Source organism: Trematomus bernacchii, unplaced genomic scaffold (genome assembly GCF_902827165.1).
Source record: "Trematomus bernacchii unplaced genomic scaffold, fTreBer1.1, whole genome shotgun sequence".
In the NCBI taxonomy this organism is placed as follows: domain Eukaryota; kingdom Metazoa; phylum Chordata; class Actinopteri; order Perciformes; family Nototheniidae; genus Trematomus; species Trematomus bernacchii.
In genome coordinates this window covers 7,503,537-7,517,770 of record NW_022987821.1, presented here as the reverse complement: position 1 = coordinate 7,517,770, position 14,234 = coordinate 7,503,537, and the positions used below count along the sequence as shown (strand labels likewise).

The window sequence follows — 14,234 nt, the reverse complement described above, 5'->3', positions numbered from 1 at the left end:
TTTTTTTTCCTGCAGATTTTTATTCCATATTTTATTCCATTCCATTCCTATGTAAAACTGTTATATTTTACTGTATTTTATATTATTTTTAATATTTTTCTAGTTCTCTATCTGTGTTTTTAATTTGTTTTCCTTGTCAAAACATACGGCCTCAGGTCCGATGAGAAATAACAACATCGATCACCAACCTTCTGCCTAGGTTGCTATGGTACCATGTACACTTATGAGCATCCTTATGTTCTAACATGGTGTTTGTTATGGACCATCCATGAAAAACACATAGGTCCAGAAACAAAATCAGGTTAAGATCAGGGACGCTTTTTAGTTTTTTCACGTTTCGAAAGTACTAACTGAATATGATACTATGGTGTTGAGCTTTGTGATACATTGACTGTTGTGCAGCTAGTTGAGATTTAAGTTTTTGAAACTTACTTTTTGCAGAAAAAGCCCTTTTGTAGGTTTACTTAAACATTGTCTTGCACTATTATATTTGTTTTATTTTGTGTATGTCCTACATATATTAATATTGCATTGTTGGAGGAGCCTGTGACTTTAGTTTTTCATTGCTTGAGTTTGCTAAAAAGCAATCTCCCTAGTGAACTTGGAATTAGAGTACACCTTTATTCTGGGTTTGGGTTACTTTAGAGAACCCTACTGTAGATACTAAACCTAGCATTAGCACTATAGGGCACAGAGGGAGGATTTGCCAGGTTTAGGACTTCCCCAAAGTGTTCCTTCTACCGCCCAAACACCCTTTCAGGTGAGGTTAACAGCGTCCCATCCTTACTATACACAGCTTGGATGGTTGTCTGCTTCTCCCTCCTGAGGTGCTGGGCAGTTTATCCAGAACAGCTCTGGTTGAAGTCCTTCTTTCTTTCTTTCTTTTTTCTTTTTCCTACAGATTTTTATTCCATATTTTATTCCATTCCATTTCTATGTAAAACTGTTATATTTTACTGTATTTTATATTATTTTTAATATTTTTCTAGTTCTCTATCTGTGTTTCTAATTTGTTTTCCTTGTCAAAACATACGGCCTCAGGTCCGATGAGAAATAACAACATCGATCACCAACCTTCTGCCTAGGTTGCTCTGGTACCATGTACACTTATGAGCATCCTTATGTTCTAACATGGTGTTTGTTATGGACCATCCATGAAAAACACATAGGTCCAGAAACAAAATCAGGTTAAGATCAGGGACGCTTTTTAGTTTTTTCACGTTTCGAAAGTACTAACTGAATATGATACTATGGTGTTGAGCTTTGTGATACATTGACTGTTGTGCAGCTAGTTGAGATTTAAGTTTTTGAAACTTACTTTTTGCAGAAAAAGCCCTTTTGTAGGTTTACTTAAACATTGTCTTGCACTATTATATTTGTTTTATTTTGTGTATGTCCTACATATATTAATATTGCATTGTTGGAGGAGCCTGTGACTTTAGTTTTTCATTGCTTGAGTTTGCTAAAAAGCAATCTCCCTAGTGAACTTGGAATTAGAGTACACCTTTATTCTGGGTTTGGGTTACTTTAGAGAACCCTACTGTAGATACTAAACCTAGCATTAGCACTATAGGGCACAGAGGGAGGATTTGCCAGGTTTAGGACTTCCCCAAAGTGTTCCTTCTACCGCCCAAACACCCTTTCAGGTGAGGTTAACAGCGTCCCATCCTTACTATACACAGCTTGGATGGTTGTCTGCTTCTCCCTCCTGAGGTGCTGGGCAGTTTATCCAGAACAGCTCTGGTTGAAGTCCTTCTTTCTTTCTTTCTTTTTTCTTTTTCCTACAGATTTTTATTCCATATTTTATTCCATTCCATTTCTATGTAAAACTGTTATATTTTACTGTATTTTATATTATTTTTAATATTTTTCTAGTTCTCTATCTGTGTTTTTAATTTGTTTTCCTTGTCAAAACATACGGCCTCAGGTCCGATGAGAAATAACAACATCGATCACCAACCTTCTGCCTAGGTTGCTCTGGTACCATGTACACTTATGAGCATCCTTATGTTCTAACATGGTGTTTGTTATGGACCATCCATGAAAAACACATAGGTCCAGAAACAAAATCAGGTTAAGATCAGGGACGCTTTTTAGTTTTTTCACGTTTCGAAAGTACTAACTGAATATGATACTATGGTGTTGAGCTTTGTGATACATTGACTGTTGTGCAGCTAGTTGAGATTTAAGTTTTTGAAACTTACTTTTTGCAGAAAAAGCCCTTTTGTAGGTTTACTTAAACATTGTCTTGCACTATTATATTTGTTTTATTTTGTGTATGTCCTACATATATTAATATTGCATTGTTGGAGGAGCCTGTGACTTTAGTTTTTCATTGCTTGAGTTTGCTAAAAAGCAATCTCCCTAGTGAACTTGGAATTAGAGTACACCTTTATTCTGGGTTTGGGTTACTTTAGAGAACCCTACTGTAGATACTAAACCTAGCATTAGCACTATAGGGCACAGAGGGAGGATTTGCCAGGTTTAGGACTTCCCCAAAGTGTTCCTTCTACCGCCCAAACACCCTTTCAGGTGAGGTTAACAGCGTCCCATCCTTACTATACACAGCTTGGATGGTTGTCTGCTTCTCCCTCCTGAGGTGCTGGGCAGTTTATCCAGAACAGCTCTGGTTGAAGTCCTTCTTTCTTTCTTTTTTCTTTTTTTTTTCCTGCAGATTTTTATTCCATATTTTATTCCATTCCATTCCTATGTAAAACTGTTATATTTTACTGTATTTTATATTATTTTTAATATTTTTCTAGTTCTCTATCTGTGTTTCTAATTTGTTTTCCTTGTCAAAACATACGGCCTCAGGTCCGATGAGAAATAACAACATCGATCACCAACCTTCTGCCTAGGTTGCTCTGGTACCATGTACACTTATGAGCATCCTTATGTTCTAACATGGTGTTTGTTATGGACCATCCATGAAAAACACATAGGTCCAGAAACAAAATCAGGTTAAGATCAGGGACGCTTTTTAGTTTTTTCACGTTTCGAAAGTACTAACTGAATATGATACTATGGTGTTGAGCTTTGTGATACATTGACTGTTGTGCAGCTAGTTGAGATTTAAGTTTTTGAAACTTACTTTTTGCAGAAAAAGCCCTTTTGTAGGTTTACTTAAACATTGTCTTGCACTATTATATTTGTTTTATTTTGTGTATGTCCTACATATATTAATATTGCATTGTTGGAGGAGCCTGTGACTTTAGTTTTTCATTGCTTGAGTTTGCTAAAAAGCAATCTCCCTAGTGAACTTGGAATTAGAGTACACCTTTATTCTGGGTTTGGGTTACTTTAGAGAACCCTACTGTAGATACTAAACCTAGCATTAGCACTATAGGGCACAGAGGGAGGATTTGCCAGGTTTAGGACTTCCCCAAAGTGTTCCTTCTACCGCCCAAACACCCTTTCAGGTGAGGTTAACAGCGTCCCATCCTTACTATACACAGCTTGGATGGTTGTCTGCTTCTCCCTCCTGAGGTGCTGGGCAGTTTATCCAGAACAGCTCTGGTTGAAGTCCTTCTTTCTTTCTTTCTTTTTTCTTTTTCCTACAGATTTTTATTCCATATTTTATTCCATTCCATTTCTATGTAAAACTGTTATATTTTACTGTATTTTATATTATTTTTAATATTTTTCTAGTTCTCTATCTGTGTTTCTAATTTGTTTTCCTTGTCAAAACATACGGCCTCAGGTCCGATGAGAAATAACAACATCGATCACCAACCTTCTGCCTAGGTTGCTCTGGTACCATGTACACTTATGAGCATCCTTATGTTCTAACATGGTGTTTGTTATGGACCATCCATGAAAAACACATAGGTCCAGAAACAAAATCAGGTTAAGATCAGGGACGCTTTTTAGTTTTTTCACGTTTCGAAAGTACTAACTGAATATGATACTATGGTGTTGAGCTTTGTGATACATTGACTGTTGTGCAGCTAGTTGAGATTTAAGTTTTTGAAACTTACTTTTTGCAGAAAAAGCCCTTTTGTAGGTTTACTTAAACATTGTCTTGCACTATTATATTTGTTTTATTTTGTGTATGTCCTACATATATTAATATTGCATTGTTGGAGGAGCCTGTGACTTTAGTTTTTCATTGCTTGAGTTTGCTAAAAAGCAATCTCCCTAGTGAACTTGGAATTAGAGTACACCTTTATTCTGGGTTTGGGTTACTTTAGAGAACCCTACTGTAGATACTAAACCTAGCATTAGCACTATAGGGCACAGAGGGAGGATTTGCCAGGTTTAGGACTTCCCCAAAGTGTTCCTTCTACCGCCCAAACACCCTTTCAGGTGAGGTTAACAGCGTCCCATCCTTACTATACACAGCTTGGATGGTTGTCTGCTTCTCCCTCCTGAGGTGCTGGGCAGTTTATCCAGAACAGCTCTGGTTGAAGTCCTTCTTTCTTTCTTTCTTTTTTCTTTTTCCTACAGATTTTTATTCCATATTTTATTCCATTCCATTTCTATGTAAAACTGTTATATTTTACTGTATTTTATATTATTTTTAATATTTTTCTAGTTCTCTATCTGTGTTTCTAATTTGTTTTCCTTGTCAAAACATACGGCCTCAGGTCCGATGAGAAATAACAACATCGATCACCAACCTTCTGCCTAGGTTGCTCTGGTACCATGTACACTTATGAGCATCCTTATGTTCTAACATGGTGTTTGTTATGGACCATCCATGAAAAACACATAGGTCCAGAAACAAAATCAGGTTAAGATCAGGGACGCTTTTTAGTTTTTTCACGTTTCGAAAGTACTAACTGAATATGATACTATGTTGTTGAGCTTTGTGATACATTGACTGTTGTGCAGCTAGTTGAGATTTAAGTTTTTGAAACTTACTTTTTGCAGAAAAAGCCCTTTTGTAGGTTTACTTAAACATTGTCTTGCACTATTATATTTGTTTTATTTTGTGTATGTCCTACATATATTAATATTGCATTGTTGGAGGAGCCTGTGACTTTAGTTTTTCATTGCTTGAGTTTGCTAAAAAGCAATCTCCCTAGTGAACTTGGAATTAGAGTACACCTTTATTCTGGGTTTGGGTTACTTTAGAGAACCCTACTGTAGATACTAAACCTAGCATTAGCACTATAGGGCACAGAGGGAGGATTTGCCAGGTTTAGGACTTCCCCAAAGTGTTCCTTCTACCGCCCAAACACCCTTTCAGGTGAGGTTAACAGCGTCCCATCCTTACTATACACAGCTTGGATGGTTGTCTGCTTCTCCCTCCTGAGGTGCTGGGCAGTTTATCCAGAACAGCTCTGGTTGAAGTCCTTCTTTCTTTCTTTTTTCTTTTTTTTTTCCTGCAGATTTTTATTCCATATTTTATTCCATTCCATTCCTATGTAAAACTGTTATATTTTACTGTATTTTATATTATTTTTAATATTTTTCTAGTTCTCTATCTGTGTTTTTAATTTGTTTTCCTTGTCAAAACATACGGCCTCAGGTCCGATGAGAAATAACAACATCGATCACCAACCTTCTGCCTAGGTTGCTATGGTACCATGTACACTTATGAGCATCCTTATGTTCTAACATGGTGTTTGTTATGGACCATCCATGAAAAACACATAGGTCCAGAAACAAAATCAGGTTAAGATCAGGGACGCTTTTTAGTTTTTTCACGTTTCGAAAGTACTAACTGAATATGATACTATGGTGTTGAGCTTTGTGATACATTGACTGTTGTGCAGCTAGTTGAGATTTAAGTTTTTGAAACTTACTTTTTGCAGAAAAAGCCCTTTTGTAGGTTTACTTAAACATTGTCTTGCACTATTATATTTGTTTTATTTTGTGTATGTCCTACATATATTAATATTGCATTGTTGGAGGAGCCTGTGACTTTAGTTTTTCATTGCTTGAGTTTGCTAAAAAGCAATCTCCCTAGTGAACTTGGAATTAGAGTACACCTTTATTCTGGGTTTGGGTTACTTTAGAGAACCCTACTGTAGATACTAAACCTAGCATTAGCACTATAGGGCACAGAGGGAGGATTTGCCAGGTTTAGGACTTCCCCAAAGTGTTCCTTCTACCGCCCAAACACCCTTTCAGGTGAGGTTAACAGCGTCCCATCCTTACTATACACAGCTTGGATGGTTGTCTGCTTCTCCCTCCTGAGGTGCTGGGCAGTTTATCCAGAACAGCTCTGGTTGAAGTCCTTCTTTCTTTCTTTTTTCTTTTTTTTTTCCTGCAGATTTTTATTCCATATTTTATTCCATTCCATTCCTATGTAAAACTGTTATATTTTACTGTATTTTATATTATTTTTAATATTTTTCTAGTTCTCTATCTGTGTTTTTAATTTGTTTTCCTTGTCAAAACATACGGCCTCAGGTCCGATGAGAAATAACAACATCGATCACCAACCTTCTGCCTAGGTTGCTATGGTACCATGTACACTTATGAGCATCCTTATGTTCTAACATGGTGTTTGTTATGGACCATCCATGAAAAACACATAGGTCCAGAAACAAAATCAGGTTAAGATCAGGGACGCTTTTTAGTTTTTTCACGTTTCGAAAGTACTAACTGAATATGATACTATGGTGTTGAGCTTTGTGATACATTGACTGTTGTGCAGCTAGTTGAGATTTAAGTTTTTGAAACTTACTTTTTGCAGAAAAAGCCCTTTTGTAGGTTTACTTAAACATTGTCTTGCACTATTATATTTGTTTTATTTTGTGTATGTCCTACATATATTAATATTGCATTGTTGGAGGAGCCTGTGACTTTAGTTTTTCATTGCTTGAGTTTGCTAAAAAGCAATCTCCCTAGTGAACTTGGAATTAGAGTACACCTTTATTCTGGGTTTGGGTTACTTTAGAGAACCCTACTGTAGATACTAAACCTAGCATTAGCACTATAGGGCACAGAGGGAGGATTTGCCAGGTTTAGGACTTCCCCAAAGTGTTCCTTCTACCGCCCAAACACCCTTTCAGGTGAGGTTAACAGCGTCCCATCCTTACTATACACAGCTTGGATGGTTGTCTGCTTCTCCCTCCTGAGGTGCTGGGCAGTTTATCCAGAACAGCTCTGGTTGAAGTCCTTCTTTCTTTCTTTCTTTTTTCTTTTTCCTACAGATTTTTATTCCATATTTTATTCCATTCCATTTCTATGTAAAACTGTTATATTTTACTGTATTTTATATTATTTTTAATATTTTTCTAGTTCTCTATCTGTGTTTCTAATTTGTTTTCCTTGTCAAAACATACGGCCTCAGGTCCGATGAGAAATAACAACATCGATCACCAACCTTCTGCCTAGGTTGCTCTGGTACCATGTACACTTATGAGCATCCTTATGTTCTAACATGGTGTTTGTTATGGACCATCCATGAAAAACACATAGGTCCAGAAACAAAATCAGGTTAAGATCAGGGACGCTTTTTAGTTTTTTCACGTTTCGAAAGTACTAACTGAATATGATACTATGGTGTTGAGCTTTGTGATACATTGACTGTTGTGCAGCTAGTTGAGATTTAAGTTTTTGAAACTTACTTTTTGCAGAAAAAGCCCTTTTGTAGGTTTACTTAAACATTGTCTTGCACTATTATATTTGTTTTATTTTGTGTATGTCCTACATATATTAATATTGCATTGTTGGAGGAGCCTGTGACTTTAGTTTTTCATTGCTTGAGTTTGCTAAAAAGCAATCTCCCTAGTGAACTTGGAATTAGAGTACACCTTTATTCTGGGTTTGGGTTACTTTAGAGAACCCTACTGTAGATACTAAACCTAGCATTAGCACTATAGGGCACAGAGGGAGGATTTGCCAGGTTTAGGACTTCCCCAAAGTGTTCCTTCTACCGCCCAAACACCCTTTCAGGTGAGGTTAACAGCGTCCCATCCTTACTATACACAGCTTGGATGGTTGTCTGCTTCTCCCTCCTGAGGTGCTGGGCAGTTTATCCAGAACAGCTCTGGTTGAAGTCCTTCTTTCTTTCTTTCTTTTTTCTTTTTCCTACAGATTTTTATTCCATATTTTATTCCATTCCATTTCTATGTAAAACTGTTATATTTTACTGTATTTTATATTATTTTTAATATTTTTCTAGTTCTCTATCTGTGTTTCTAATTTGTTTTCCTTGTCAAAACATACGGCCTCAGGTCCGATGAGAAATAACAACATCGATCACCAACCTTCTGCCTAGGTTGCTCTGGTACCATGTACACTTATGAGCATCCTTATGTTCTAACATGGTGTTTGTTATGGACCATCCATGAAAAACACATAGGTCCAGAAACAAAATCAGGTTAAGATCAGGGACGCTTTTTAGTTTTTTCACGTTTCGAAAGTACTAACTGAATATGATACTATGGTGTTGAGCATTGTGATACATTGACTGTTGTGCAGCTAGTTGAGATTTAAGTTTTTGAAACTTACTTTTTGCAGAAAAAGCCCTTTTGTAGGTTTACTTAAACATTGTCTTGCACTATTATATTTGTTTTATTTTGTGTATGTCCTACATATATTAATATTGCATTGTTGGAGGAGCCTGTGACTTTAGTTTTTCATTGCTTGAGTTTGCTAAAAAGCAATCTCCCTAGTGAACTTGGAATTAGAGGACACCTTTATTCTGGGTTTGGGATACTTTAGAGAACCCTACTGTAGATACTAAACCTAGCATTAGCACTATAGGGCACAGAGGGAGGTTTTGCCAGGTTTAGGACTTCCCCAAAGTGTTCCTTCTACCGCCCAAACACCCTTTCAGGTGAGGTTAACAGCGTCCCATCCTTACTATACACAGCTTGGATGGTTGTCTGCTTCTCCCTCCTGAGGTGCTGGGCAGTTTATCCAGAACAGCTCTGGTTGAAGTCCTTCTTTCTTTCTTTTTTCTTTTTTTTTTCCTGCAGATTTTTATTCCATATTTTATTCCATTCCATTTCTATGTAAAACTGTTATATTTTACTGTATTTCATATTATTTTTTATATTTTTCTAGTTCTCTATCTGTGTTTCTAATTTGTTTTCCTTGTCAAAACATACGGCCTCAGGTCCGATGAGAAATAACAACATCGATCACCAACCTTCTGCCTAGGTTGCTCTGGTACCATGTACACTTATGAGCATCCTTATGTTCTAACATGGTGTTTGTTATGGACCATCCATGAAAAACACATAGGTCCAGAAACAAAATCAGGTTAAGATCAGGGACGTTTTTTTTGGGGGGGGAGGCGGTGGGACTTTCACGTTTTGAACGTTTTCACTGCTGCTAGTTGAGATTTACGTTTTTGAAACTTATTTTTTGCAGAAAAAGCAACCTTTTGTAGGTTTAATTAAACATAGTTTTGCACTATTATATTTTTTTTATTTTTTTTTATGTCCTATATATATATTAATGTAGCCTTTGTGGAGGAGCCTGCTTTGCTAGCTTTTGTGGACGTTCTTTCTTAAATTGCAAAAATGGTGGTCTTACCTTTAGTCGTCAAAATCGTAGGTCTTCTGTTTCTTTTCCGCAAAAATTGTCGCAGCAATTGTCGTCTTACCTTTAGTTGTCGAAATTGTAGGTCTTCTGTTTCTTTTCCGCAAAAGTTGTCGCAGCAATTGTCGTCTTACCTTTAGTTGTCGAAATTGTAGGTCTTCTGTTTCTTTTCCGCAAAAGTTGTCGCAGCAATTGTCGTCTTACCTTTAGTTGTCGAAATCGTAGGTCTTCTGTTTCTTTTCCGCAAAAGTTGTCGCAGCAATTGTCGTCTTACCTTTAGTTGTCGAAATTGTAGGTCTTCTGTTTCTTTTCCGCAAAAGTTGTCGCAGCAATTGTCTTTTTTTGTCTATCTTAGGTTTCTGTTTCTTTCCGCAAAAGTTGTCGCAGCAATTGTCGTCTTACCTTTAGTTGTCGAAATCGTAGGTCTTCTGTTTCTTTTCCGCAAAAGTTGTCGCAGCAATTGTCGTCTTACCTTTAGTTGTCGAAATCGTAGGTCTTCTGTTTCTTTTCCACAATTGTCGTCTGATCCAAATGTAAAATGTGTGACATTAAAAATAAATAGTATGATTCCGATCAAGGTCTTTAATTAAGTGAGGTCCCCAAAGGTAAATGTAATAGTTTACCGAAGTAAAACTTACATTTAAACATAATTACATTAGATTAAAAATCATTCTTTTTTAGTAATGAATGAGTTGCATAGAGATGAAGTTGAGTGCTGAGTTAGGGGCTCTACAGTGACAATTATAACAATTATATGCAGGTGTGGAGGCTACTTTTAGTTGAAATTTGTCCTACCTGGTTTGATGTCTTGCGTGTAGAGGTTGCTGAAAATGAAGACAAAAAAGTCTCAGTTATTCAGTTACATTGATTGATGCACAGTAAGAATCACACCGCCTTGAGAATGATTGAGTATGTTGCTACACCATTGCATCTTTAAAATGTCATGCACTCCATATTTAGCCAGAGAGACAGCCAAAATATATTCCTAATCCAATAAATAACTTTCATCATGAAAAACAAGGTGCAGGTGTGGAGGCTACTTTAAGTTAAAATGTACTTTCTCCTACACCTGTAGAGGTTGCTGAAAATGAAGACAAAAAAGTCTCAGTTACTCAGTTACAGTGATTGCACAGTAAGAATCACACCTCCTTGAGTATTAATGAGTATGCTCAGGGGTGCACATAACTGGTACGCAGGTACGCATGCGCGGCAACAATCTGGAATCCGTACCGTCACTTGTGTCACAAAGCGCATTTGCATACCGACGTAAATGTGAAGCTTTTTTTTTTTGATCACTGATCACAACGTTCACACGCTCCGCGGTCACGAAGCTCTGTACTCTACTACCAAACACTGACTCCAGGTACTCAACTGAGAAAGTTGTGTGCACCCCTGAGTATGCTGCTACACTTAACCATTGCATCTTTAACTACTTTTTGTTAAAATGTGTCTTACCTGCTTTGATATGGATCAGATGAGGACCGATGTCTTTCTTGGGCTGTGCACTTTCTCCTAGACTTTTCTGATGCGTGAAGAGGTCGCTGGTAATGAAGACAACCTGAAGAAAGAAAAGAACAGCCTCAGTTATTCAGTTACAGTGATTGTGAAGTAAAAATCACACTGCCTTGAGGTTATAATGAGTATGCTGTCAAAGAAACATATCTAAAAATTAAATCACAGTGCAAAAAGGATGCTGCATTGGCCGGGAATCGAACCCGGGCCTCCCGCGTGGCAGGCGAGAATTCTACCACTGAACCACCAATGCTCGCTGAGACTTAAAATTGTGTCGTTTCCATAAATATTATAAGTTTATACATGAATATACTATAAAAGGAATAAATGAATCAATACAGAAATAAATAAGTAGTAGACCACAAGAGCTGACAATCATTGAAAAAGAGAACATTTCCTTAAATAAATAAAAAAGTTGTGCGCCCAACGTGGGGCTCGAACCCACGACCCTGAGATTAAGAGTCTCATGCTCTACCGACTGAGCTAGCCGGGCCATACTTCCAATGAAAAAGGTTCTTTTTTTAAAGAAACTCATTGGAATTGATTGGGCAGACAAAATAAATCGTTTCAACATAAAGGAAAAACATGAAAGCAACAATCAGTGTCGAGGCCTGTAAAATATCAGCAGCTAAAGGAAAAAATCCCTCCTTAATTACCATCAACCTGAATGTGTTTCACTGTATGTGTAAAAAATCACTTACCCACTGTATCACAAAGACAACAATGGCAATATGGCAAACAATCACACAATTATCCTAATAAAACATAACTCTTGATACGTTGTTAAAACAAAACATGTGCCCCGTGTGAGGCTCGAACTCACGACCTTCAGATTATGAGACTGACGCGCTGCCTACTGCGCCAACGAGGCTCTGAACAGTGCTAAACAGGAAGTCTTTAAATAGGCACTAGGAGTACAATGAGCTACAAATATGAAAATGTAATACTAATGGGACAATGTATTGGGTTGTATTATCAGACATCACCAAATAATTGCTAAACTAATATCCCTAAATGCTCTCATATTAAACATAAAGCACAATGCATTGGTTGTAGTGTCACTCATTGTCCACCAGATGGAGCCAAAGCAATGCTAGCTCCCCACTGCATAGTTTCTATATCACTGTGCTCACAAAACTGATATAATGTCTATAAAAGAGTACAAAACACCCACTTTAAAGCTAATGGACGGTGTACAAGCATTAGAAATTGTCTAAAATATACAAGAAAGACAATGCAACCTGACTTTCAACAACCTATATATCAGCAGACATGTTAAAAATGCTAAACAAATATCTCCATATACCATCATGTACAGACTGCAGCCTGATGCCCTAGTTTCTATATCACTGTGCTTACAAAAACTGGTATTATGTCAATAAAAGAGTACAAAACACCCACTTTAAAGCTAATGGACGGTGTACACGCATTGGAAATGGTCTAAAATATACAAGAAAGACAATGCAACCTGACTTTCAACAACCTATATATCAGCAGACATGCTAAAAATGCTAAACAAATATCTCCATATACCATCATGTACAGACTGCCACCTGATGCCCTAATTTCTATATCACTGTGTTCCCAAAAAGTGTAAAAAGCCATTTTTGCGAGCTTGTTTTGCCGCGCACAGAGAAAAGTGTCATGTATTTTACGTCATAAATTTACCCCATGCTCGGCTCTCGCGATCGGCATTTTTAGAGAGCACCGATCGATCGGCAGAGAGTGAGTATCACAGGGTCAAATACAACCACTTTAAAGCTTATGGGAGATGTGAAAACATTGGAAGTTGTGTAAAATATACAAGAAAGCCAATGCAACTTCACTTTCAAATAAGCCAATAAAGTTTCACATTTGCACGTGAAAAGCATACCATTCAAACATATATTGAAAAAATTCAATATAAGTAACGTCAACACATGTTAACAAGATACTTTAAATAGGAACTAGGAGTATAATGAACCACAAATGTGAACATTAAATACTAATTGGACTATATATTAGGTTATATAATCAGACATCACCAAAAAATTGCTATCCAATATCCCTAAATGCTCATTATTTAAAAATACATCACATATTGTAGTACATCTCATTGTCCACCAGATGGCGTCAAAACGCTGCTACAGCTCCCCACTGTACAGACTGCCGTTCAAATTCAATGTGGTCACAAAAAGCGATATAATTTCTGTAAAAGGGTCAAACAAACCAACTGTATGGTCTTATAAATAGTCCAATTATATATTAGCAGACATACTAGAACTGAAATACCATAACAATTCTTTATTTTTGCTAAACTGGTAAAACAAAGTATGACAAAGGTATCCAGAATTAAACTTCAAAACGGCCCATTCAGACTGAAAGCACTGTAAAAAGGCATTAAAGTCAATATTTGCCCGTGAAAAGATCAAATATAGCGAAAAAACGAAATATAATTAACGTTAACCCGGGCCTCTAACTGGCCTTTAATTAATTTCCAACGAACTGCCGCAAAATATATGATTTACTTTCCTTAAAATGGTAAAACAAACCCCACCGTAAACTTAAAAGACGTTAAATATAATAATACATAATGTCAATTCAGCTTCAAGACACCAGGGGTCCTATTAGCTCTGAAGCTAGCTGCTAGCCACTTAGCAAAGCCCCGAATTAGCAAGCTATCTTCTTATACACGGTTTTATATCGACAAAAACCAACGAAGTCACAAAAGCAACACATTTACATAAGCGTTTAGTTAATAGTAATAAATAAAGGAACTCACCGAAAAGTCGAAACACCTTTCTCTGTTGTTCCTCCATCGATGTCTCATTTCCAATTGTCCGGAGTTAGTTAAAGTCCTTCTGAATGTCCGGTTAATCCCCCGGAATGAGTTTTTAAATACCGAGAATACATATCTCGAAACGTTAACTTGTTCCGAAGTATTTAAAAAACTATAACTTATTAATAAATGTGTAATAAAACGCTAATAACTGCGGATTTAAAGAACCACTGTCGTCTCACTGTCGTCGTCTCACTGTCGCCGAACATCAGATTGCCAATTGAGCAGCAGCCAATGAGAAGGCAGAGAATGAGCACGAGCTGGTGTTCACGTGCACACAGAAGGTGAAAACAAGTGTGCTGTGTGCAAAACATCATGCCACACAAAAAAACATGTTTTAATACTATATATATTACTATAAAATACAATAAGCAACATTTAGCTAATGTATTTTATATAACATGCTAAATATCCTGCACTGTTTTATTTCTACTCTACTCTATTTTGTTTTTTAAAA

At 36.9% G+C, this 14,234-nt stretch overlaps 3 non-coding genes across 3 annotated transcripts; all 3 read right to left on the bottom strand.

The window, feature by feature from the left end:
* Positions 1–11,141: 11,141 nt before the first annotated feature.
* On the bottom strand, positions 11,142–11,212 carry trnag-gcc. The gene has a single exon. It is a non-coding gene; the product is annotated as a tRNA-Gly (tRNA).
* Positions 11,213–11,379: 167 nt separating this feature from the next.
* Positions 11,380–11,452, bottom strand: trnak-cuu. The gene has a single exon. It is a non-coding gene; the product is annotated as a tRNA-Lys (tRNA).
* A 305-nt stretch (positions 11,453–11,757) lies between these two features.
* On the bottom strand, positions 11,758–11,830 carry trnam-cau. The gene has a single exon. It is a non-coding gene; the product is annotated as a tRNA-Met (tRNA).
* Between the last annotated feature and the right edge of the window lie 2,404 nt (positions 11,831–14,234).